The sequence below is a fragment of the Moschus berezovskii genome, chromosome 8, assembly GCF_049115385.1.
Source record: "Moschus berezovskii isolate FMDL1 chromosome 8, NW_MosBer_1.0, whole genome shotgun sequence".
NCBI lineage: Eukaryota > Metazoa > Chordata > Mammalia > Artiodactyla > Moschidae > Moschus > Moschus berezovskii.
The window spans coordinates 40,114,486-40,141,228 of record NC_142467.1 but is presented as its reverse complement, the minus strand read 5'-3'; the positions used below and the strand labels follow the sequence as shown (position 1 = coordinate 40,141,228).

Sequence of the window (26,743 nt, the reverse complement as noted above, 5' to 3'; positions counted from 1 at the left end):
CACTCACTAGACCCTAACTGCCAAGAAGGCAGGAACCATGTCTGCTTTTGCTCTTCCACATATCTGGTGGCTACCCTAGTTCTGTATTATCTATAGTCTCTAGCACAGGGCTGGCACCTGAAATTGTTAAATGAATGAAATTTCACCCCTTCATCCAGAATCGTTTCTCTTAAATCATCGAGTACATTCTACCTGAAAGACACACCAGACCTATCCCTGCCTGCTGTTAAATGGGTCCTAAGCCTCACACTATGCCAGCCCTGTCATGATTCTGACCTTTCTCTAGAGTCATCTCCTGCCCTCATTGCTGGGCATTTTATACTCCAGCAACCCTGACCCGCTTCCTGTCTTCAGCGTACCATGTCCTTCTTTGCTTTGGTCATACCTGTAGGCCTTTGTCCTTGAATAGGCTTCATCAAGATTCACAGATTGTTAACATTTAAGCACACTTGTTCTCCACCCTGTTTCTCTCTCTGTGTATGTGTCTCTCTGTGTGTCTTTGTCTCTCTGTATATGCACTAGGAGGCATATTTGAGAGTAAGTTGAAACCATCAGCGGCACTTCACCCCCGAGCATTTTGGGAGCTATCATCTAAGAATAAGGTTAGCATAATTATCACACTTGGGAAATTTAGCATTAATATAATACTGTTATACAGACAAAATTCATATTTCCCTGTGGCCCCAGTAATGAGCCTTATAGCGTCTTGTTTTGTTTTGTGCTCCTTGCTACCTCATTCATACCCCTCCCCACATTCTACCTCTGGTTTGCTGACTCTACCTCCTCATCTCCACACTGATTTCAGGAAGGGCAGAGATTGCAAACTGTACATCAAAGCCTGTTTCTCTTCCTGAGCAAACAGCTTGACTTCATTTCTGGGTCTCCTTTGAAATTAGGTGTGTGATCATGTGACCAAGTTCTAATGGCAGTGATGGGTGAAATGTCAGGGTCAAGATTTTTAAGAAATAGCAAGATTTTATCCATGCTCTTTTGCCAGTTGGGTGCAGTCAGTGAAGACAAAGCTGTAGGGAACAGTGAAGCCACAAGATATAAGGAAACCTGTGTCCTCAGATCACTGGATGGAAGAGAGTCTGATGCCAATCAGGGACACCACCTGCCTTGTGTTGTTAAATGAGCAGAAATACACTACTATTATGTTAGAGCTTTTACATAATTGGGGATCTATTTGTTAGAGCAGCCAGTGTCACCAAATGAGGTTAATGATCATTCTACGGAAAAGGGGCTATTGCAATCTTCTTGTTCAGAAACTCTTATCTCAGGAGAGAATGAGAAGTAAGGGGGAAGGTTTGACCTCACAGACTGGAAAAGAAAAATAGGTGGTTCTCAGAGCTTTTGCTTTGAGGCAGAGAAGCATGCAGGAGCATAGGACATGGAGACCAGGGTTCCAGATCTCTGTGTTCCAATGTGTGTTTTCTGATGTCTAATTATGCCTTTTTGCAATTAGAGTCCATTGTAATTTTAAGTAGCAGCAGAGAAAATGGTCAACACTGGGGCTTTTTATAAATGCAGAACTAAGAAAATAAAGAAAATCCATGAAAGTTTGGTTTGACAGTATGAAAGTAATATGACTAAATAATTACAGCCATTATGTGAACTTCTCATTTTTTCTAATTACCACACAGCACAGTAAAAAGATTTATCATTAAGCATGTCAGATTCGCTCTGCTGTTAATTTATTTGATCACAGCTCCAAACCTTGTTCTTGAACGTACAGTCTGCATTGTTTGTTAACAATGCTGCTCACAGCTTTAAAAATGAGAGGGAAACTTTCTACTCTCTTGTCATAAACAGCTTTATGGCTGAGTAAAATTTAAGAACATTTTGTTGGTATCAAAATTTTATGGCTCTTGTTAGCTTGTTTTAATTTTCAGCTGTGTGAACTGAATTGGAAAGGTGCTGAGGAGTGAGAACTGTTGCTGAGCCAGGGATCTGAAACTTTTGATGAATCCTCTGGTCCAGCCAAAACCTGCCTGCTTCACGCAGCTAGTTAGACCACACTCGTGGTCAGTTGGATTAGCTAGGGTTTGCCAATCAATCTGACTTTGCTCCCAAGATGTCAACATCTCCATACATTTAATTAATTGCATGTATTACTGGCAGTATTACTTGTATATGTTAACTGCATAATAATTTACCAATGACATTAAAGTGTTTGGGCAGAGTTACTCTGTATGAGTAAAAATGGAAAATCTCACTCTCAAATACCAGCTGATGCTATAAAATAATAACAGCATCTGACACTTACTGGGCAGATACTATGTGCCAGGTACTGTTCTGTTTTACATCCTAACAAATCTTCACAACAATCCCATGAGGGAAGTAGAGTAGTTCACCACTTCCTTACCTAAATTTTGAGAGGGTATAGAACTTGCCCCAAATCATAAAGCCTGGGTAACTGGGGCTATCTTGTAGATAAGGAAAGTAAACTCGTTTATCTTTTCTAGTTTATCTCCATCACTTTTTTCCGTGGTATACCAATAAGTATATAGTACACTCAGTATATATATGTATACAGAATATATATATATTCAAAAATATATACCATGTGCTAGGTACTGCTGCTGCTGCTAAGTCGCTTCAGTCGTGTCCGACTCCGTGTGACCCCATAGACGGAAGCCCACCAGGCTCCCCCGTCCCTGGGATTCTCCAGGCAAGAACTGGAGTGGGTTGCCATTTCCTTCTCCAAGGCATGAAAGTGAAAAGTGAAAGCGAAGTCGCTCAGTCATGTCTGACACTTCGCAACCCCATGGACTGCAGCCTACCAGGCTCCTCCACCCATGGGATTTTCCAGGCAAGAGTACTGGAGTGGGTTGCCATTGCTTTCTCTGGCTAGCTGCTGAGGACAACCTTATTCTCAACAAGCTTATGATTTACTTGGGAAAGACTGAAGAGTGAACTAGATCATTATAAGACAATGGGATAAGTGTTCTGGTGGGAGGAGTATAGGATTTTGTGGGAGCGTCTAACCCAAATTTTGAGGGAATCAGGGAAGGCTTCCTGGAGAAAAAGGCATCTGTGCTAACGCCTATAGACGATTGTTAAGTATTTCTTAGAGGAAATAAACCAGGAAAAGGGTGGAGGTAAGAAAAGAGAGTGCCAGGCAATAGAAACAGCAGTGCTGAGTGGGCCAGGAGAAACTATTACATATAGCCTATTGATAGTACACTGACTTCACCAGATAGTATTGAGTGATCCTTTCTAGACAGGTTTCCCCTCTTTGCTACAGTGATTTTCTCAGTGTGGTGACTAACAAATATTTCTATCAATAAATCAATCACATTTATTACATATTTACATTAGAAGGCATTGGGTGGGTCATTGAGAAGAATTTTAGGAACTCTGAGACCCTACCTCTACCTTCAAAGAGTTTGCTGAGTGTGAAGTTGAAGCATTGTCAGAGGAAAAAGAAAAATGAAATAAAAATGCAGACATTTAAGTAAGAGGAAGAAAGATTTGAGGATGAAATACTCAGGCTTTGGATTCAGACCCTAACTCTACCACTTTCTAGCTGTGCAACCTTGCACAGATTAGTTACCCTTTCGGGGGTCCAGTTCACATCTATCAAATTAGAAAAATAAAAGGTCCCTTTCCAGACTGTGATAGGGATTAAACAGGTAATTGCTGTACAGCACTTAAATACTACTCAGCTCAGAGCAAGCTCTCAATAAATGTTTTAGCCATTAAGGTGTTGTTATAATTAATACACTCTGTAAATACTTGAATGCCTCCTCCATAATGCCTTTTGTGCTTTTCATTTCAGGCCTCTGGCTTCATGCCACACCTGCCACTACCCTAGTGCGAGTCTACTTTTCCACTGGACTCTGCTCTCAAATTAGCATCATCTTGCCAAAGAAGCATAAACCACAAGCTCTAGGGAAGCTGGTCTGTCTGGCCACAAGCAGGCCTCAAAGTCTCCTGAGTACCTTCCTAAATCTCCTTGGATGCTGTGTCTTACAACACTGTCAGGGTGGGAGGGACTGCTCCCTCCTGACCTCTCAGCTGTCTCTCTGTCTTTCTTAGCTTTCTGTTCTTGTTTGCTTGGCAGCTAATTGCATACCATCCACTGACATCTTTTACCACGTTGTGATAAATTTTTATTTAGTATTATTTCTATTAATACTTAACATTTGTTGAGCCCTACAATGTGCTGGCTACCCTCTTCCAACAACACAAGAGAACACTCTACACATGGATATCACCAGATGGTCGACACTGAAATTAGATTGATTATATTCTTTGCAGCCAAAGATGGAGAAGCTCTATACAGTCAGCCAAAACAAGACCAGGAGCTGACTGTGGCTCAGATCATGAAATCCTTATTGCCAAATTCAGACTGAAATTGAAGAAAGTGGAGAAAAGCACTAGATCATTCAGGTATGACCTAAATCAAATCCCTTATGATTATACACTGGAAGTGACAAATAGATTTAAGGGACTAGATCTGATAGAGAGAGTGCCTGATAAACTATGGACAGAGGTTCGTGACATTGTACAGGAGACAGGAATCAAGACCATCCCCAAGAAAAAGAGATGCATAAAAGCAAAATGGCTGTCTGAGGAGTCCTTACGAATAGCTGTGAAAAAAAAGGGAAGTGAAAAGCAAAGGAGAAAAGGAAAGATATAGCCATTTGAATGCAGAGTTCCTAAGAATAGCAAGGAGAGATAAGAAAGCTTTCCTCAGTGATCAATGCAAAGAAATAAAGGAAAACAATAGAATAGGAAAGACTAGAGATCTCTTCAAGAAAATTAGAGATGACAAAGGAACATTTCATGCAAAGATGGGCTCAAGAAAGGACAGAAATGGTATGGACCTAACAGAAGCAGAAGATATTAAGAAAAGGTGGCAAGAATACACAGAAGAACTGTACAAAAGAGATCTTCATGATCCAGATAATCAGGATGGTGTGATCACTGACCTAGAGCCAGACATCCTGGAATGTGAAATCAAGTGGGCCTTAGGAAGCATCACTACGAACAAAGCTAGTGGAGGTGATGGAATTCCAGTTGAGCTATTTCAAATCCTAAAAGATGATGCTGTGAAAGTGCTGCATTCAATATACTATCAAATTTGGAAAACTCAGCAGTGGCCACAGGACTGGAAAAAGTCAGTTTTCATTCCAAACCCAAAGAAAGGCAATGCCAAAGAATGCTCAAACTACCGCACAATTGCACTCATCTCACACGCTAGTAAAGTGATGCTTAAAATTCTCCAAGCCAGGCGTCAGCAGATGTTCAAGCTGGTTTTAGAAAAGGCAGAGGAGGCAGAGATCAAATTGTCAACATCCGCTGGATCATGGAAAAAGCAAGAGAGTTCCAGAAAAGCATCTATTTCTGCTTTATTGACTATGCCAAAGCCTTTGACTGTGTGGATCACAATAAACTGTGGAACATTCTGAAAGAGATGGGAATACCAGACCACCTGACCTGCCTCTTGAGAAACCTGTATGCAGGTCAGGAAGACTCTTAAGAGTCCCTTGGACTGCAAGGAGATCCAACTAAAGGAAATTAATCCTGGGTGTTCATTAGAAGGACTGATGCTAAAGCTGAAACTCCAAGACTTTGGCCACCTCATGTGAAGAGTTGACTCACTGGAAAAGACTTTGATGCTGGGAGGGATTGGGGGTGGGAGGAGACGGGGATGACAGAGAATGAGATGGCTGGATGGCATCACCGACTCTGTGGACATGAGTTTGAGTGAACTCTGGGAGTTGGTGATGGACAGGGAGGCCTGGCGTGCTGTGATTCATAGGGTTGCAAAGAGTCGCACATGACTGAGCGACTGAACTGAACTGAACTGAACTTGCTTGGGGAAAAGAGGATTATTAAGTTAGGTTGAAACATCTTGTCTTAAACTATTATAGAGTGCATGCTCATATAGAATCAGTAACCAGAGGCATATTTGCTTTAAAGAAAGAAACACTAAAATCAAGTCAATTTACTCATTAAAGAACAGGTAAGGATTTATTCAGTTCAGTTCAGTTCAGTTCAGTTGCTCAGTCGTGTCTGACTCTCTGCGGCCCCATGAATCACAGCACGCCAGGCCTCCCTGTCCATCACCAACTCCCGGAGTTCACTCAAACTCATGTCCACAGAGTCGGTGATGCCATCCAGCCATCTCATTTCTGTCGTCCCCTTCTCCTCCCGCCCCCAACCTTTCCCAGCATCAGAGTCTTTTCCAGTGAGTCAACTCGTCGCATGAGGTGACCAAAGTATTGGAGTTTCAGCTTTAGCATCAGTCCTTCTAATGAACACCCAGGATTGATCTCCTTTAGAATGGACTGGTTGGATCTCCTTGCAGTACAAGGGACTCTCAAGAGTCTTCTCCAGCACCACAGTTCAAAAGCATCAATTCTTCGGAGTTCAGCTTTCTTCACAGTCCAACTCTCACATCCATACATGACCACGGGAAAAACCATAGCCTTGACTAGACGGATCTTGGTTGGCAAAGGAATGTCTCTGCTTTTTAATATGCTATCTAGGTTGGTCATAACTTTCCTTCCAAGGAGTAAGCGTCTTTTAATTTCATGGCTGCAATCAGCATCTGCAGTGATTTTGGAGCCAAGAAAAATAAAGTCTGACACTGTTTCCACTGTTTCTCCATCTATTTCCCATGAATTGATGGGACCAGATGCCATGATCTTTGTTTTCTGAATGTTGAGCTTCAAGCTAACCGTTTCACTCTCCTCTTTCACTTTCATCAAGAGGCTTTTGAGTTCCTCTTCACTTTCTGCCATAAGGGTAGTGTCATCTGCATATCTGAGGTTATTGATATTTCTCCCAGCAATCTTGATTCCAGCTTGTGCTTCTTCCAACCCAGCGTTCCTCATGATATACTCTGCATATAATTAAATAAGCAAGGTGACAATATACGGCCTTGACGTACTCCTTTTCCTATTTGGAACCAGTCTGTTGTTCCATGTACAGTTCTGACTGTTGCTTCCTGACCTGCATACAGGTTTCTCAAGAGGCAGGTCAGGTGGTCTGGTATTCCCATATCTTTCAGAATGTTCCACAGTTTATTGTGATCCACACAGTCAAAGGCTTTGGCATAGTCAATGAAGCAGAAATAGATGGTTTTCTGGAACTCTCTTGCTTAGGATTTATTAGGAGAAGGCAATGGCAACCCACTCCAGTACTCTTGCCTGGAAAATCCCATGGACAGAGGAGCCTGGTAGGCTGCAGTCCATGGGGTCGCTATGGGTCAGACATGACTGAGCGACTTCACTTTCACTTTTCACTTTCATGCATTGGAGAAGGAAATGGCAACCCACTCCACTGTTCTTGCCTGGAGAATCCCAGGGACGGCAGAGCCTTGTAGGCTGCCGTCTATGGGGTTGCACAGAGTCGGACACGACTGACGTGCCTTAGCAGCAGCAGCAAGGATTTATTATGGGGTGGTTTTGAAACAACAACACAAAAGCAACTCTTAATTATTTATTTACTTATTTGATGAATAATGTTGAGGATATGTGCTATGTTTTCCAACACAGTGCCTGGTGAAAGTGGGACCCCTTTAATGACAAAGGATAGCAGGTTTGATGGTACTGGTGTAGAATGGTAGACAAGTTCATTTCAAGGCCATGGCAGGCCATTCAAGTGAAACTGTCCCATCATGCAGTTGATTATTTCAGAGTGGAGCTGAAGGGAGTGGATGCGGAAGAAGTAGATTGAGCCATCTCTCACAGGGGGGACGGTCACACTTAAAATAAAAGTCTTCTTGTGTCAGAGTTCCCAGTGAGGGACACATGTTAACATGGTGATGAATACATCACCAGGACTACATGTGCTTCTTTGACCAAGATGAAGGAAACTGAGTGAGACTCAAGGGGCCTGGGGCCAGCCCCCAGCAGGCTTACCTTTCAAGTCTCCTCTTCTGTCTTAATACATTGTGTGAATTTTCCAGTTTACTCTGCAATATACAAATCAGAGTTTAAATTATTTCTGAGTAAAACTTACTCTACAGGATGACAAGGAGCATTTAGCCTGTGGCTTCACATAGGAACAAATTATCCCAGGCACACTCACATGGAAGGAAGCTCGCACTTTGGCTTAAGCTGTAGGGAGCATTCTTTTCACACTTTTTTTTTGTTGTTGTTGTTGCTGCTGCTTTTGTTGTTTTGGCTGAAATTTGATCATCAGTTTGGCTAGTCAGTTAACAGGAGAAACCTTAGAGGAGGGATTGGGACCTCATGTGGGGATATTTTGTTGAGGGTGAGACCATCAGGAAAGGTCTGGTTGCTCAGTGGGTATAAGGTGGAGGAAGTTGCCTGGGTGACATCAGGTCTTTGGACTTTACAGGCTGGAGTGAAGGGCCCTGGAAGGGAGAAAGAAGTGTTGGGAAACTGAGTCTTGGCAGTGCTTTTGTCCATGAGTGGAAGGAGGGGGAGAATGCCTTGGCCTGGGTGACCAGGGCTCTGTTTACTTTGGGACTCTGAATCGAGGACTCTAAAGTTCTCTGTAGGGCCATTAACAAGCTGAGAGTGAAACAGATTGCCAGAACTTCAGTCCCGCAGCATATTTCTCTGACAGATTGGGTGCGATTTTTTCCCGAGATGTGGGTATTTCAAAAGCAGGGGAGGAAGGGAGCCTGGGAAGGGGGAGGTGAGTGGGGGAAGACAGCTGTCAGCTTCTGTGTGGCTCCAAGACAGCTCTTGCAGATGTGGGCAAAGCAACAGTTGCCAATTCCCTGAGCCATAGGTGATTCACCACATCTCAAGATTGGGGAGGGTCAAGGCAATCCGGATTAGACATGGGGATCCCAAGAGATTTTTGGACACAGAAGCTAGCTAGCCTCAGGATGGGTTCACTCTGCATGTGAAGGAACATCTCTCCTTGCACCACATTGAAGCAATTTAATCAAAATTTGTAATGCAGACGAGCGTAATTAAATTGAAGATTTTAATTAGGCACAGTTTTAGTGAAACTTAACGGGAGCCAGCAGGAATACTCTTGCTGTCTATTAAACGAAATCCTGACTGGTGAAGAGCTCTTTAGTTGATGATCTTTAATACTGCCCAGCTCTCAGCTTTCCCTCTGGTGTTCCAGTCAGCCTGGAGGAGGATGGAAGATGGGGAAGGGATAGGGGGGGAGGAGTAGGACACACAACCCTCAGGGAGGCACCTCTTTCAAAGTATTGTTGGTGCTAAGCTTTCAGTGTACCCAATTATTTGCATTTCATCTGTCCAAGTGGAGAAATAGTGAAGAGTGACGTTGAGGGCTGTTTCAGGGTAATGAGTCAGGCAGAGAAGGCAGGGCTACCTATTGGCTGAGAGGTGTCTCTCCTGGCTTTTTTTTTTACTAATCACTTCAGCCTCTCAATTTTGCTTCACAAAGCTTAAATCTTGCACTGGCCTCCCCGCAGAAAAACCAGAAAGAAGGCTTCTAGGATCAGAGATCTGGAAAGAACCCTCAGCCTGCCATTTTGCCATTACTAATATTTTGGATATTAGTTAACACTGCATCACTAAACAAATGGTGGAATGAACAGAGTGATAAATGAATAAGTGATTCATTCAAGAACTCTGTTGAGAAAGAGGAGCTAAAAAGTATGGGCCAGTGATAGCTGCTGCCTTTCTACAAAATGTGCTTGGACTTCAAAGAGAAATTCTCTCTTCCTTCCTCAATTGTCCTTTTCTTTCTTTATCCAACCAGTATTTACTGAGGCCTCACTGCAGCAAACATTCTACCAGGAACTGTGTATTTGATGGGAATATATAAGAGTGAGCTCTCTACCCTCATGGAGTTAAGAAACTAGTGAGAGAGACAGGCAGTGGGCACATGTTTAGGACTCATGAGAAACCCTGAAAAGGAATAACAGACAAGTCACACTTTGGTTTAGGTCAGGGATCAGCAAACTACAGCTGAGAGGCCAAATCTGCATGTTGCCTATTTTTGTAAATGAAGTTTTATTGAAACACAGTCACACGTCTCATTTATATATTATCTATGGATGCTTTTGCTACAAAAACAGAGTTGAGGGCCTGCATGCCTTAATATATTTCCTGTCTGGCCCCTTACAGAAAATGTGTGTTGAATCTTAGCTGAGCAGAGCAAACCTCTTGGAAAAGAGATTTAACTCAGGTTGGAGGAGGAGCCTTTCAGGAATTGAATACATTGGGAAGAGCAGGAGTGATGACCTTGCAATGGGGAGGAGTCAGGTGTGTTCAAGGACCTGGAGGAAAGTCCATTTGATTGGAAGGAGACAGGGCCTGGATGAGATGGAAAAGAAAGGAAACCCTGGAAAGGGATTTGGATATGATTCTGAGTGCACTGAAACACCACTGCAGGATCTTTAGCAAAGGCATGAGGTTCTGTAATATAGAGCCCTCCTTAAGAATCCTCTGACTCCAGTGGTAAGAGTGGCTTGGAGGAGTTCCTGTTAAATAAAGCCGAAGATGGTGGTGGCTGGGATCAAGGTCATAGAAGTAGAGGTGAAGAGTCACGGGCAGATTTGGAATACATTTGTGGAGTAAGAGTCACAGGATTTAGAAATAAATGTGGAAGGGGGTGGTTAGGAAGAGGGAGGGATCAAGACTGGTCTCCCCTAGGATTTTGGCTAGAGTGACTGGGTAAATGGTGGTACCATTTGCTGAGGTTGAGAAGATTGGAGAGGAAAAGGTTAGGTGGAATGATTTAAGAGTTCAGTACTTTTCAGCATTCTTAAAATTGAGATTCGTATGAGATGCCAACTAGAGATGACAAGGAGACAGTCGGATATATGACCCTAAAGTGCAGATGATAGGCTCACGATGGAGATAGAAATTTGTGAGTCATCGGCACATAGATGCTATTTAAGCAACAGGACTGGATGAGCTCACCTAGGGTGGGCGGTAAAGAGAGAGGAAAAAATAGGACCTTTGACATGATTTTCTGCAGACTGCTTAGCTTTAGCTTGGCCTGTTAACTCATTGATATTTATCAAAGCTTTAGGCTAAGGGTAAATTACTGAAGAGACTTAATTAAGGAATACACAGAAAGAAATGCAATGAGTTAGTCTAAAGCATATGCAGTTACTTTGAGATGAGGCCCCCCCCAAACGTGCTATCAAATATATCTTTTTGTGTACTGAAAATATTGGTAGTGTATGCATTCTTGAATGTTGCATGAGAGATTTACTCTTCAGAATATTTATATACCCTTCTTCAAGTTGACTGAAAGTTAAGTTTAACAGGGGTTGTTCCCAGTCACAGCTTCCCAGCAGAGTCACTTAACCAGCTAGTTAAAAATGTGAATTCCCTGTGCTCCCACCCCAAGTGATTTGTCATATCTGTGGAAGTTCCCAGGAATATGTTTTCAATGAAGACCCCAAGGAATTCTAATATGGAAAGTCTATGGTTTGGCATTTGGTAACCACAATCTTCATAGATATTTCAAAGGCAAACTTGAGATTGTGCCACTCAAATAACCATGTCTTCTAAACTAACAAAGATCCAAATATGTGAGATTGCGACAGGATATAAATATTGAGATTATATATACAGTGAAATTACTGAGTTTCTTCCTCTTCCTTCCTCTTTCTCAACACCTTGCCAAGGCTTGAAGGTCTTAGTTCTTATCAACACATGTATACAACACACACACACAAATAATGTTTCTCCTTCTCTTTCTTTCTCTCTTCCTCTTGAGCATATGCACGCCTGTGTGCACACATGCTTCTATTTATCTTTGTCAACACTGCCTTGCTTCATGTCCTCCTCATCTTACAATCAGACCATTGTAATAGTTTCCCAACTGCTTGCCTTGCCAGTCCCATCAATGCTAGCTCTAGTTGATCCTCCAAATTGCTTCTGGAGTTATTTTTCATAAATCTGATTCCTTCAAGGTCCTATCTTGTGAGAAAACCCTCTACTGGCTCTTTACTGCCTATTGAGAAAAGTCCAAATCCCTTTATTTAGTATGGAACAACAGACTGGTTCCAAATAGGGAAAGGAGTATGTCATATGTCAAGGTTGTATATTGTCACCCTGCTTATTTAACTTATATGCAGAGTACATCATGAGGAACGCTGGGCTGGAAGAAGCACAAGCTGGAATCAAGATTGCTGGGAGAAATATCAATAACCTCAGATATGCAGATGACACCACCCTTATGGCAGAAAGTGAAGAGGAACTAAAAAGTCTCTTGATGAGAGTGAAAGAGGAGAGTGAAAAGGTTGGCTTAAAGCTCAACATTCAGAAAACGAAGATCAAGGCATCTGGTCCCATCACTTCATGGGAAATAGATGGAAAAACAGTGGAAACAGTGTCAGACTTTATTTTTTTGGGCTCCAAAATCACTGCAGATGCTGATTGCAGCCATGAAATTAAAAGACACTGACTCCTTGGAAGGAAAGTTATGACCAACCTCAGTTCAGTTCAATTCAGTCGCCCAGTTGTGTCTGACTGTTTGCAACCCCATGAATCACAGCACGACAGGCCTCCCTGTCCATCACCAACTTGGTGCTAAAGCTGAAACTCCAATGCTTTGGCCACCTCATGTGATGAGTTGACTCACTGGAAAAGACTCTGATGCTGGGAAGGATCGGGGGTGGGAGGAGAAGGAAACGACAGAGAATGACCAACCTAGATAGTATACTAAAAAGCAGAGACATTACTTTGCCAAACAAAGTCCGTCTAGTCAAGGCTATGGTTTTTCCAGTGGTCATGTATGGATGTGAGAGTTGGACTGTGAAGAAAGCTGATCGCCGAAGAATTGACGCTTTTGAACTGTGGTGTTGGAGAAGACTCTTGAGAGTCCCTTGGGCTGCAAGGAGATCCAACCAGTCCATTCTAAAGGAGATCAGTCCTAAGTGTTCATTGGAAGGACTGATGCTAAAGCTGAAACTCCAATACTTTGGCCACCTCATGCGATGAGTTGACTCACTGGAAAAGACTCTGATGCTGGGAGGGATTGGGGGCGGGAGGAGAAGGGGACAATGGAGAATGAGATGGCTGAATGGCATCACCGACTCAATGGACATGAGTTTGAGTGAACTCCGGGAGTTGGTGATGGACAGGGAGGCCTGGCGTGCTGTGATTCATGGGGTTGCAAAGAGTCGGACACGAATGAGCAACTGAACTGAACTGAACGGAACTGAAGGACTGCTATACAATGACCCTGGTCTCTTGTCAGCAGGGCTCCCTCCATTCCTGATACTAATTCACTCCTTCCCATCCAAACTTCACATCTATACTCACCTATGTGCATCTGCCCCTTACCTCTGCCCCTCACAGCTGCTCAGCCAACTCTGCCTGTTTTCACCCACCTATCACTCATCTGACCAAACTCAACTCTGTGTCTTGATCTGAAATTCATTCATTCCTATAACTACCTGGTCAACTCTGACTCATCCTTGAAGAGTAAAGTCTTCCTAGGCTCCAAAGGGAGCGCCTGATATTTCTTCTTTTGTTCTCAAATTAGCAACTTTTACATATTTTTACTGAAATATTTACCATGTTACACTGAGATTATTTTTTTCATTCTCACCAATCCCCAATTCCTAAATCAACCTGAAATTACTCGTCTTTCTATCCATAGCACCTAGCCTAAAGGCAGGTGTAAAGTGTGCCCTTGACAATTCATTGAGAATTTTTTTCCCCTCTTTCCTTGTTGTCAGTTTCTCAATAAACTGAGTTCTTGAGGTGATCAGTATGCCTATCTATAGCAGCCCAATTTCCATTGTCTGATTTGCTGGTGGCTAGGAGAGCATATTGGAGAAGGCAATGGCGAGCCACTCCAGTACTCTTGCCTAGAAAATCCCATGGACAGAGGAGCCTGGTAGGCTGCAGTCCATGGGGTCGCTACGAGTCTGACATGACTGAGCGACTTCACTTTCACACATTGGAGAAGGAAATGGCAACCCACTCCAGTGTTCTTGCCGGAGAACCCCAGGGATGGGGGAGCCTGGTGGGCTGCCGTCTATGGGGTCACACAGAGTCGGACACGACTGAAGTGACTTAGCAGCAGCAGCAGCAGGAGAGCATATAGCTGAACTTATTAGAATTTTGTGAAAAACAAAATTCTGTATGGCACCAGAGTAACTCTTTTAGAGGGAAGTGCTTCAGTTTTAGTACATGGTCTTCCTGTAGTTTTGTACCTTGCTTCCTTTTGGGTTCTCAGTTGAGTTCTGATAATTTAGGTTATCAGACTGCATATTAATCTTTGGACAATCAAGAAATGTGTGCTATATACACTAGTACACGCACCACGGTGTTCATCTATTCGTTGTCCTCATACTGATAATTAAAGTGAAGAACAATGAAGATGAGTGGTCACGAAAATTCATGGACAGTAGTAGTGTCCTTATGGACACAGTAAGTGTCCTTAACCTAGAGTCCATAGATGGGCTTAAAGCATTCCCTGAGTTCTTGCTACATTGCATGTGACATGTATCCACATGCATGTGGATTCTTCTGGGCATAGTTTCCATAGTTTCATAAGATTCTCAAAGGTACCTAAAACCCAAAAGAATTAAGACTCACCAATGTAAAATATTAGGAAAGATTGAAGGCAACAGGAGAAGGGGGTGGCAGATAATGAGACAGTTAAGTAGCATCACTGAACCAATGGACATGAATCTGAGCAAACTCCAGGGGATAGTGAAGGACAGGGGTGCCTGGCATGCTGCAGTCCATGGGGTTGCAAAGAGTCAGATACGGCTTGGCGACTGAACAGCAATGTTATATATGTTTTTGTGCTTTTGTTTTTCCAATGCCCATCTTTAAAATTAGCACATGAATCTTAAAAGGTCTTAAGAATGTGAATGATATCTATGCTTGATTCCCTTTTCCTCCAGTTTTCTCAAGAATGTCTGGACTGGCTCTGTGCATCCTTTATTTTAGCCTCAAAGCCAAGGAGAGAGAACACAAAATCACTTCTAACAAGTCCTGTAAATAAACCCGGCTTCTGCTGTATTATATCACTGTAAAACAATTCCCTGAACCCCAAGGGATTAAATAATAGACGAAATTCTTTCCATAAAACCATGCAGATGATAGAAAATATTCTCACTATAGTAATTTACACAGATTACTTCATGACAAATTATTTGTTTGAGCTGATCATGTTGATTACTGAAAAACTGCAGATTTTCTTCTGAGTTTGAAAATATTGCAAATGTATTGTGTGGCTCAGGGTTTTGTTCACTAACTCACCAGCATGCAAATGAACTTTAAGAAATACCTGGTGATCTTAAAGTCAGAATGTATATGTTTTGCTTACAAAACAGTTGTCTTCAATCTTCTATGTCAACATGGAGAAATTGCCAGGGATCATTTAACAGTTTTTGGTCAGTGCTGCCATCACAGTCTTCTAGGAAAAGGACATGTGATACCCCTTGGTAGGAAATGGCTTTCCTGTCTTCATCTCACCTCCATCTTCTCCGTCTCCAACATATTCTTCTCCATGTATTTCCATCTCATTAAATGATATTCATTTAGAGAGGAAACTATGGGCACCATTTGGACTCCTCTCTCTCTCCTCTTAGCCTTCTCCTAAGTCCTGTTGAGCTTACTCCCATCTTCTCATATCTCTCCATTCCCTTTGGTTCAGGACACCAAAATCTCTTGTCTGGATGACAGCTATGGTTTCTAACTGGTCCCCCTCACTCTAACCTGTAACACCTTAACTCTGATGAGGTATAGTTTTCAGGTGTCTAGATGCCACGTGCCCACCTGTCTATTAAGCATAGGGTGGAAAGGGTAGTATTTCACATATTTGTTCATTCCACTCCAGCCTACATTTTATCATCCATCTGGAATAGAGCCCACTTTTCCACTGCAAGTTGTGGCCCTATGGAATCCAATTTGAGGCCATACCCTAAGGATTTAATCACTGGTTTCTATGACTGAATAGCAAGAGGTTTAGAAGACTCAATTCAAGAAAGTCCCTCTTTAATAGCAATAATTTTTTGATTGCCTATTCACAGTCTTTTTTCCTCTGGGCGATCTCTTTCATTCTCCGAGGCCCTGGTGGGGTTGTCAATTACAGTGTTTCAGCCCCACAATAGGAAACACCTGTGACCCAGACTGACCAATCTACCTTACCCTGACCTCCTGGGCCTAGTGACAGGCTTGTGTTTGGGCCTGGAACCAGACCAAGTCATTTAGAGCCACCTGAGAGGCTTCCCCGGAGAAGGCAATGGCAAGCCACTCCAGTACTCTTGCCTAGAAAATCGCATGGACAGAGGAGCCTGGTGGGCTGCAGTCCATGGGGTCGCTACTAGTCGGAGACGACTGAGCGACTTCACTTTCACTTTTCACTTTTACACATTGGAGAAGGAAGTGGCAACCCACTCCAGTGTTCTTGCCTGGAGAATCCCAGGGACAGCGGAGCCTGGTCGGCTGCCGTCTATGGGGTCGCACAGAGTCGGCCACGACTGAAGCGACTTAGCAGCAGCAGCAGCAGAGAGGCTTCCCAGCTGGCTCAGTGATAAAGAATTCACCTGCCGATGCAGGAGAATTTGGTTTGTTCTCTTGGTGGGGAGGATCCCCTGGAGATGGAAATGGCAACCCACTCCAGTATACTTGCCTGGGAAATCCCATGGACAGAGGAGTCTGATGGGCTACAGTCTCTGTGGTTGCAAAGAGTTAGACACAAATGAAGTGACTGAGCACACACACGAGGTTGATAATTGAACATAGACAAATAGAAATCCTCTTTCTTTCAAGGATGCTAAGCTCAAAGGATGTAGGTGTATGGCAACTGGTAGCCATTTTGTCATTGATGAGATCTTATCTTCAAAATGTAGTCAACAAAGGAAAGTGATAACAGTGGTGGCAGTGGTGGTGATAGATAACATTTAATGAAATCCAGCCATATGCCAAGAACTAATCTAAATGCTTTACATATATTAACTCATTTAACCTTCATAGAGCTTATATTTATGGTCATTATTATAATGGTTGTTGCTATTATTATCATCCCTATTCCACAGATGAGAAAACTGTGATATTTAGTGGTTAAATTAATCCAGGTTTAAAAAGTTCCTGCGTGGGGAAGGCACAATTTGAGCCCAGACAGCCTGGCTCCTGAGCCTGTGCTCTCAACCATTTCACTCTGCAGCCTCTAGTGCTATTGACAGAAGATCGGGAGAAGGAAGAGAAGGAGGCAGAGGGGGAGGAGAGGAGAAGGAGGAAGAGGAGAGGGAGAAGGGGAAGAAAAGGAGAGAGGAAGGGGAGGGGGAGACAGAGAGGAAGGGGAGGGAAGAGGGGAGGAGGAGGATACATGGGCCCCTAGGACGTTGCTGGAGTTCTTGGATCCTAAACCTGGGGTTCTGCCTAGTGGTAACTCAGTACACTTTTTTTTTCCAAGTCAGTTTGAATTGGGTTTCTGTCCCCTGAAACTTGCCTAAAATATTCTGCCTCTCATCCTCTCTGATTCTATCTCTTGTCTTACCACTTTGCCTTAAATGACAATAACTTAAAAAATGAGATTAGAACATGGTATAAATTTGGAAAATATAAAAAGATAACACAAAGAAGATATCTGAAGTGAAAATGTCTTAACATTTACATGTGATACAACCAATACACAATTATTATTTTTGTTTTCTTCCAGTCACTTTTTCTAATCATTTACATATACATGTATCCACATATAAGGTTGTACATATGCTTCTTATCTTTACTTTTTCTCTTGACACTACGTCAGGTACATTCCACCATGTTATATATTTTTTTGATTTTTTATTTTTAAAAATTATTTATTTTTTATTAATTATTTTTTATTGAAGGATAATTGCTTTATAGAATTTTGCTGTTTTCTGTCAAACCTCAACATGAATCAGTCATAGGTATACATATATCCCCTCCCTTTTGAACCTCCCTCCTCATCCCACCCCTCTAGGTTGATACAGAGCCCCTGTTTGAGTTTCCTTAGCCATATAGCAAATTCCCATTGGCTATCTATTTTACAGATGGTAATGTGAGTTTCCATGTTACTCTCTCCATGCATCTCACCCTCTCCTCCCCTCTCCCCATGTCCGTAAGTCTATTCTCTATGTCTGTTTCTCCACTGTTGCCCCATGTTATATATTGTTGAAAGCATGACATGACCTTAATGGCAGCATTAATGTGCATGTGTAGGTGGGTATGTCTGTCCATTGACATCTCTGTGCTTCCTTGTGCTTGACCTCTTTCCTGATTTAACCTTCTGCTCTGGAATCAGGAAGGATATCAAGGGCTGTGGAGTCAGGCTTGACTTCTTCCTATGTTCCTTGGCCTGTGCCTCAGTGTTCAGGGCTTTGATGACCAGCCCTATACCCAACATCAGCCCCTGCCACAGATGGACCTTCCAACCAGGAAGGAGACTGTCAGAGATGTTGAAGGCAGAGGCCATCTTGCTGCTGTTCATCCCTCTGCCCATGAGCCAGGAGGGTTCTGCAGCCAGCAGACTGGGAATCAAGACACACTCAGGAAAAGGTCTAAACGTCTTCACAGATCAGCAAGCAGAACACCAAGATGGCTTGGCAGTTCCAGGCATGATTTATTTTAAGGCACGTAGAGTTACCAGTTAGCACAGTAAGAAACCTCTTGTTCCTGCCTTTTTAACTCCACACATCAATAACAATTTGCTTGGCAAAACTCCGGGTGCTGAACCTAAATATGCAAACCACTGGGGTGAAACAAAAGGATAATGTTGAGAAATTAGATTTAAAATACCAAATAAACTCTTTTTACCATATCCCTCTCAGTTAGGGCTATGTAAAGCCTCATAACATTTATGAAGCATTAAATGCTACATAAATGACTAGTTATTGGTGAGTAGATGAAAAAAGGAGAAGGTGAATGAAGGAGTAAAATTAACACAACTGTATATAATAATGCAGATGTCAGTCTTCTATTTGATGAATCTCTGGATGTTAATCCACGGTGAACAGTGGTGGATTAAGAAGACAGTCTTTAAATCCTGCAAAAGGTACTAAAGGCAAAGGCTAGAGACAGAAGGAATGTTAGGTAGTCTATAACCAAGAAGAACACGAAGCCAGGCTAAAGGAATTCAGGACATCATAGTCATTCCAAGTCAAGTACTGATGTAAGTAACCACAAAAGCAGAAGCATCTACTTGTCCATCCATTCATCCATATTTCATTATCTATCTGTTATACTACTGCTATCACAACTATTAATTATTCAACTTTGAACTTAATTGCTATTATTTATATGCAGTAAATGAGGGCTAAGTTTTTGTTAGATATTTTACAGAATGTTTTATATGAGTCATCTCCTTTAATTCTTTTAATCATCCTTTGAAATGAGTTTTTATTTTACCTTAAATTGATGAGAAAACTATTTCAGAGAGTGTAAGTGATCTGTGAAGGGTCAAGAATACAGCATGTGTCAGGCCCACAGACCCATCTCTCCAGCCATGATCTCCTCTGTATTATAGCTGTTGAGTTCCTGGCATGTATCAAGCTTTGAATTAGGACTAGGGCTACAAAGGAACCTTCAACAAGACCCATACATCACTAATTCTGGGCTAGATGAAGCTGAAGTTGAAAAGCTTTGGAGTCAGAAGGCTGGTGTCCCAGAGGTTTGGGACACTGGAACATCCCAAAAATGGTCTGCACAGGATCATGATGACCTCAGAAAGAGATACCTAACTCCACTTGGGTGGATTTGGGTTAACTCAACCTAGATCTTGAGAATGAGTCATATTCGTGAGCTAAAGAAGTGGGAAATATACTCTAAGAGGGGGAAACAGCATAGGAAAAGACAATTTTAATGATCCAATACATAGATTAAAACATTGTGGAAATTTGAAAACTACACAAGAAAATCCACAAAGGAGAGATTTACTGAGAAGCACAAAGAATATGGCTATAGAAAATGAGTCAAAGTCCACATAGCAGAAGGGAGAGGATGTAGGAACCAAGATGTCTTGTGTGCTAAGCTGTGCATGTTAACACATACTTTATTGCAGCTGAGAGCCTGAAGGCACCAATGTACTAGTGTCATTGTGAAGTTGACAACTGGATAGCCAGACCCTCCCCTCATTAATGCCTACCTAAGTCTTCTCCTCTCACCCTGCACCCCACCCCATGGCTAGATCTCCTTATTTGCTTGACTGTTTCATGGCACTTAATACTGAATTATTATATGAAATATTTTTGCTGCTTTACCAGTTTATTGCTTTTATTCCCACTAGAATATAAGCTACAGGAGAGCAGAGCTTACGTCCATGTTGTTTTAGACATTTTCCTTCGTTGGTAGAATACTGTTTGGCATATGGTATTTGTCAAATAAATAAGTAAGCACAACAGAGAAAAAGAACAAGATTCTACTATTGAGAGTGAAGTGAAGTAGCTCAGTCGTGTCCAACTCTTTGCGACCCCGTGGACTGTAGCCTACCAGGCTTCTCCGTCCATGGGATTTTCCAGGCAAGGATACTGGAGTGGGTTATCATTTCCTTCTCCAGGGGATCTTCCCGACCCAGGGATCGAACCTAGGTCTTCCACATTGGAGGCAGACACTTTAACCTCTGAGCCACCAGGGAAGCCCGAGAGGTAGGAGTAATAACGTCCCATTATGGGCCAGGCTCCTATCACTCACCTGGGACTCATGGTTTCTCCCTATTCACTTTTGATTGGTTTAGAGTCAGAATCACTTCTGTTGCCCTTGAATGATTTGGGTCCTAGCTTTGCTATCCAAATGCTTCTTTTTACCACCTTCAGATGCTGGCTGTCAAATTGCTTGCACTTGGTCGACCCTTCCCTCTTCGGTGCCCATGGCAGACATTGCAAATCCAATCATGGCAATTTTTCTTATAGTCTTAGAATCTTTGTCAATACCACACTCCAGAGAGATACTGCTAATCAATAGGGAGTGGTGTTAGAGATGATACTTACTCTTCATCCCAAGCATGAAAAAAAACTAAATAGATGTGAGAAGAAAGTCATGTAACTAGATATAAGAAGGAAAGCACAAATCTATATTCTGAGAAAATGTGAGCTTTATGTCTTCAGGCTTCCCCTCCGATGACAAATAGAATAGCTTAGAGACTATGTAGCACAGTGATTATGAACATAAACACTGATGTCAAGCTGACTGGGTTGCAGTCCATGTCTTACAGTGTTCTAGACATGTAGTTGTGAGCAAGTTTCTTGAGACTCAGTGTCCTCGCTGTAAAATAGAACTAATAACCCTATGTAACTCATCAGATAGTTGCAAAGGACACAATAAAATAATCCATGTAAAACACCTAGTCTGGTGCCTAAGGTGTAGTAAGTGTTCAATAAATATTAGTTATTGATTTTTTCTCAGAATTGACAAATTTATAAGCATAAAATTAACCAAGGGCTGGATCTTGAACTCCAGAAATATTTGAGCTGAAATCAGTCCCTTCCCTCTTAGGAACACAGAAGACAAGACCACTTTCCATGAAACTTCATCAAGTTTTCTATTTCCCTTTTCTGATTTTTATTCATTCATATTTAAACCACAGTTATAAAAACATTAAAGAAAATGTTTTAAACAATAAGCACTTACCCATAATCACAGCCCTTTTACACAACTCATTTCATTTTCCCTGTTCCTTTTCAGTCTTTTCTCAAGTGGAGGATAATTTTTTTAAAAATGGCAATCTAGGTCTTCCTGTTTTTTTGCTCTGAGCCATGAGATTTAGTTTTTAGGTTTTTCTTCACTACTTTGTTGCCACATACAAGACACATGGTCTCTCTTAGACTTAGCGCTCCCATCTGTCAAATGAAGTAATAAAAGATGCATTGCTTACCTCATCGATTTGTTGGATGAAGTATATGAGAAAATGAATACAGAAATAATGTTTAAAAACAGTTGTCTCAGCTACTTCAGGGGCTTCCCTGGTGGTTCAAATGGTAAAGAATCTACTCGCAATGCAGGAGATCCATGTTTGATCCCTGGGTCCGGAAGATCCCCTGGAGAAGGAAATGGCAACCCACTCTAGTATTCTTGCCAGGAGAATTCCATGGACAGGGGAGCCTGGTGGTCTACAGTTCATGGGGTTGCAAAGAGTCAGACACAACTGAGCAACTAACACTTTCAATTTTCAGCCATCTCAAAGGGGAATTACCTACGGGAGTGAATTAAATGATAAATGTGAAGAAACTTATGTAAAATGGTATTATTAAATGAGCAGGGGAGAGTCAAAATGTAAAATTAAAAGGAAATAATTCTGTAAGTTGTGAAATTGAAGTCCTTCAAAAATGATAATAATTCTTACTTAAGTTCCTTTTGGTGATTATGGCAAATTGTTGGATTTTCATATATAATTTTATCTTGTTCTCTTTTCTACCAAACAGATTAGATTCAACAGCAGTTTCTCTTCATAAGTAATACAGTATCCCCCAAAATCCTCAAATGTTTAGATAACCTGTTGAACAAAATGACCTATACATTACAGTAGGTGGAAAAGGAAAAACTGTCAAATTGAAATCACTGGCAAAAGTAGATAAGCATACAAACTATATATGAAACCCAGATATCAACAGATCCTACATCTTTCTGGAGCTTCCTCAAAGGAATCCCCTCACAACAACGTATCAGTGATCAATGTTGGATTAACTGAGAGCCTCACAGGAGAGATGACAGAGAGTTTAACCACAGTGAACAAACCTGAAATAGTCAATAAAAGTTAAGTGATGTTGCAGTAACAAACAGTCTCTGCATCTCAGTGTCTTAGCACAGCCAAAATTTATTTCTCACTCACATTAAATACCCAAAATAGATCTACAGGGAGATTCTGCTTGGTGTGCTTCCTCAGGGAGAGAGACTGATAGAGTTTCTATCTTGATATGTGGTTCCATGATCACCTCAGCAAGGGGAAGAATACAAGGCCCATAAGTAACATGTATTTCTTCTCCTCTCTTCTGCTCACATTCCGTTGACTGAAGTCAGTCACGTGGTACCCTTAACTTTAAAGGAAAATGTGACTGTGTGTGTCTGGGAGGTAGAGGAGGAGATGTTTGGTCCACGGCAGTAATGGCCATCACTGCTGCTTAGATATTCTTCATCCCTGAGGTCTTCCCAAGGAGGGCTGGAAAACAAGGGAGAATAAGAGAAGGGTTGGAAGGAATCCTTTTTTCCCTCCATTTCTTATTTGCAGTACTCGGTCTTCCTGGCTTATCTTTCCTTCCAGATCATTCGCTGGCCTCTAAATTCCCCAACCTTTTACCACGAAGAGAAATTTCACTGTAGCATATAGTGCTATTTCTCTCAAATTTTTCTATCAAATCCATCACCAGCCTCAACTAATAAAAGGACCTTCCATTACTAGATCCCATTTTCTTTAGAAGGGTGTGTGTATGTGTTGGAGGCAATTAAAAAAAACATATTTTTTCAGATACATATTTATTGGTCAGTGGATATTTCTCTGTATTTCACACTAGCAAAGAAAAGAGGACCAAGCAGTTCAATTTTGAAGTAAAGAATGTGGGATCTGGGGCCAGGCAGTTATGGATGCAAATTTGGCTCCTTCACTGATCAACTGTGTGACTTTAAGGAAATTTCTTAGCTTCTTTAAGCCTCAGTCTCCTAATCTGTAATATGAAGAATAATAATCCATATTTCTATGTAGAAATAATTTCTACATAGAAATAATTCTATTTCTACATAGAGTTGTAATGAGATTCTAATGAGGACAGTATCTGGCACATAGTAAGCGTTCAATAAATACTGGGTCAATAAATACTGGCTCATCTCCTCCTACAACCTGGAGTCCTTTTCTTTCTTTTTTTTTTCCCAAGGGAAAAAACATCCATTTATTTAAATGAATTGCAAAGAAGAGAATGGAGTGTGGCATTAGGAGTTCCTTTCTTAACCTTAAACTTTGTGGCTAGCACAGAAAACAATGGGACCATCATCTCCTAGGTGTATTTACTCTATTAAATCACAATATTAAGGATTCTTTGTTTAAAAGTGTCAGGAAACCAAGCGCAAAATGTCCTAAAAACAAAATTAAACAAAAAGTCAGCTCATATGACTGAAAGACCAGGGATAGTAGGCTTCAGGCACAGTTGAATCCTTTGCTTAAATAATTTCATCAGAGCTCTCCATCTCTTTTCTTTGTTTTCTTCTTTTTGATTCTATTATCAGTCTGCTTCCTCCCTCATGGTGATTAAAAAAAAAGCCTGCCAAGCAACTTAAGGGTCACTTCTTACTTTCCCAAAAACCATGCTGAACAGAGAGATTTCCTTTTGCTCAACATTTTAAATAAAAATCTCAGAATTGCCTTTGATTTGTTCTGCTGGGAGCCTGATTATCCTTGAGATAATCATTGTTGCCACGGGGATGTGATACACTGATGGGGCAGGGAGTAGAGTCAGCAACACTGAAATCATTTGTGCTGAGAGTGGTGGAGGGGTGTATAACCAGAAAAAAGCAGCTTTCACTTATCAGAAGAAAGATGAATGGATATTGGGCAAGAAAAAAACAGTAGAGAACTTTACACATTTTATGGATACACATCAATTTTACCCCACCATTGGCAAATAATAGGCAATATCTGTATCAGTGTCCTCCCATCCTTCACCCAAAGCCAACAGAGGAAATTGGTCACAGCCCTCTTGTCCAGTGAGCTCAGCATATATCAGTATTTCAGAATCCTACTCAACGCAGTGTTCCTGGAGTCTGATATAAATTGACAGAAGTTTTCATGAAAGTTGAAACTATTTTCTCTCTCCAGATCATTTTCAAGTGAACTGTTAAACCATATTATTCCTGCCTTGTGCATTCTAGGTGGCTTTTAAAAAATTTCATAACATGACGTTTTTGCTTACAATGTTTTATCTTGCTGCTGCTGCTGCTGCTAAGTCACTTCAGTCGTGTCCGACTCTGTGTGACCCCATAGACGGAAGCCCACCAGGCTCCCCCTTCCCTGGGATTCTATTTGGCCTATTGTCTTAGTCTGTTTGGATCTTATTTAATCTTGCTTTTCTCATTCAAGTTTCTGTTATACTTCAAGTTTCTTGCCATCCATAAGGCAGGCCATGTCTGTTTTAATCAATGGAAAGTGGAAGGGCCAAGAACTGAGTTCTTGGTACATCACAAAACATCACTCTCCAGTTAATTCCAGTTGTGAACAACAAAATTGGTTCTGGAATGGGAATATACCAAGAGCAATATAGTTACACATACATATGTATCCAAGTACTATTACATCTCCATTATTTTTCTTTCTATTTTTGATTGACCTGGTACAATAAAACAGTCATACCTAAATTGATTGAGTCTGCAGGTTTAACTAGGAAAAAAGGCAATTCTTTTAACAAAGAAAACTTCAATCTGTATTAACTAATTCCATCATAGCTCCAAAATAAAGTGTTTTTCTTTTTCCAGCATTGCAAGTTGCAAGAAGCACCATGGCCCTGGAAACCAATGTGCTTGGGTGAAACAGAATCAGTTCGGCTTATGCTGACAGTTTGTTTAGCTTGATCTAGGAAGAATTTAGGGGCATACATGGGGTGGAAGAGCTATGCCCTGCCTCCCGTGGGAATCCAGATATGCAGGGCAGGAGGATAACCCCACATCAGAATACAAGCTCCTCCTGGTATTTGGGAATCTGCCTCTCGCGGCTTAACATAGATTCTGTTCTCACACCCCAGCCTGAGAGGTTCATTTAGGATGCCAAGGAGCAGGCTTCCATGGGACATTTGATTCCTATTGTAGAAGTTTAACCAATAGAGGTCATTGGGGTTTGGGTTTTTTTGTTTATTTGTTTGTTTTAGTAGTGCAAGAGCACATGGGATCAAGGGCTGGGCTGGTTGTTTGTACAATACAGACCACATCAATCTTTTTCTCTGGCCATCTCCCTACTGCTTGAAGAAGTCTTTCAGAGTATCATTGCTGAAACTCATGGAGCCAAAAGCAGAAACGTCATCATTTCTTGTTAGTTGGCCTTAAACCATCTTTGTATCTCCCAGCTGATTTTACAGTCTTGTTTCTTGACCTAAGACTCTCTTACTTTTTCAACAATATCATGTACCTTCTAGCCCTCTCCTTCATTTCTACCACGAAATCACCTTTGTTACAGTGTGCAGAGGCCTCCAGTGTTGGAGAAGCTGGACTAAGCACTTTACATATATTATAACTTGCATAATATTCACTCAGACCCTAAGAGAGAAGCAGTATTATAAACTTGCTTTGCAAACAAGGACACTGAGGCTCAGAAATACCAAGATCTGGGTGCATGAAAATAGAAGCAAGAATCGAAGCTAGGCCTTCCCTCAGAGCTAACTGGTACCCCAGTGTTCAGCACCTTTCCCTCCTAGTGGATGATTCAACCATTGTGGATGGAGCACCTACTATATCGTGCTGGCCTTGTGGGGACATCATGAAAGATGTGATACTGTCAAGTCCTTCAAGAAGCTGCCTGTCATCACTTCAAGCATTGGTCCAGAGCAAGGGGCTTGTAGCCAATTGGAAATTTGTTCATGATCAAATGTAAAGTTCCACCCCTGAGGTGGATCCAGAGATAGCCTTAAATGTGCCTTGAGTGCTGGCACCACACACCTCTGAACTCCTTTCCAAAGGCCTGATGTGCCTCTATTAGAGGTGTGATCCTTCAACCAAAGATGCTTGTGACAGCACTAGGTACAGGACTCTGGGGAGGGCCTCTGGACTGCCTGAGCCAAGTCCAGAGATGCAAAGACTGTGTCTAAACAGTTGACATGGTTGAGATTTACAACTAGGCTTAAAGAAGACACTAGTGAGCCCTGAGTATTATAATATTTGGATGAGATGGACAAAAGAAGGCCCCTATTAAAAGTATT

General features: G+C 41.7%; 1 pseudogene; it reads right to left on the bottom strand.

The window, feature by feature from the left end:
* LOC148777039 (uncharacterized) overlaps nucleotides 1-20,560 on the bottom strand; it is a 78,248-nt pseudogene extending 57,688 nt beyond the window's left edge.
* Nucleotides 20,561-26,743: the final 6,183 nt, after the last annotated feature.